The sequence below is a fragment of the Theobroma cacao genome, chromosome 2 (genome assembly GCF_000208745.1).
Source record: "Theobroma cacao cultivar B97-61/B2 chromosome 2, Criollo_cocoa_genome_V2, whole genome shotgun sequence".
Taxonomy (NCBI): domain Eukaryota; kingdom Viridiplantae; phylum Streptophyta; class Magnoliopsida; order Malvales; family Malvaceae; genus Theobroma; species Theobroma cacao.
Genome location: NC_030851.1, coordinates 27,827,296 through 27,828,032, shown reverse-complemented (window position 1 = coordinate 27,828,032; position 737 = coordinate 27,827,296). Strand labels below are relative to the sequence as shown.

At 39.6% G+C, this 737-nt stretch overlaps 1 long non-coding RNA gene across 1 annotated transcript in view; it reads left to right on the top strand.

Annotated features, from left to right (window-relative positions):
* LOC108660850 overlaps positions 1-472 on the top strand; it is a 1,449-nt gene extending 977 nt beyond the window's left edge. The window contains exon 2 of the long non-coding RNA XR_001926544.1: positions 152-472. This is a non-coding gene — a long non-coding RNA (uncharacterized LOC108660850). The remainder of the gene's footprint in view (positions 1-151) is intronic.

Here is a 737-nt window from a genome sequence, read left to right as displayed (position 1 = left end):
GTGAGCATGAATGGCAAAGTCGGTATTTGTATCAAAATTATATATACTATGTATTCAGCCTTGAGAGGCTAGATTGCGATAAATTGCCATGTCATGCGAATAAAGATTTTATAAATCAGGTGGTAGATAAAATAATCCATAATCCCTGCAGTGGAGGTTCTGTGGACTAGCCTAAGAGAGGGGGCACAGAATCAGATATACCTTACCTCGATCGAAGAGTCGTGTGAAGGGTGTCTCTGGAGGTAAAGATTTGAGTGTACTTCACGTGGACCACCGCATGAGAGTGAGACTCAGCGAACGCCAAAGCATGGCTAGAATTTTGGATGTAAAGACATTTAACAACCTTGGTGGTCTCAGTCAGATGCCTAGGTCAAGGCATCCCTGGGAATGATTTTTGGCAGAAGCCAAGTTTTGTGTGATATATAAGCCATGTTGATTAATTGAGTAAACTGAATATTCATATTATGAAACATATATTGGAAAAGAATATTTTAATTCGTCTCTATTTACTCGCCTTTAGATAGTTTAGATGGTGTCTGTTTACTCACTGGGATTTTATAATCTCACCACCCTCAATTCCCCACATTTCAAGCTCGGGATAGCCGATTGCATCAAGGACTTCAGTTAGCCTTGCATCGACAAAATTGTAGGTTCACAGACTCACACCTTATTGGTTAGTTGGGGGCCCATGTGTCACTATAAAAGTAATTTTATGCTTTGGTTATTTGCTTATTAGT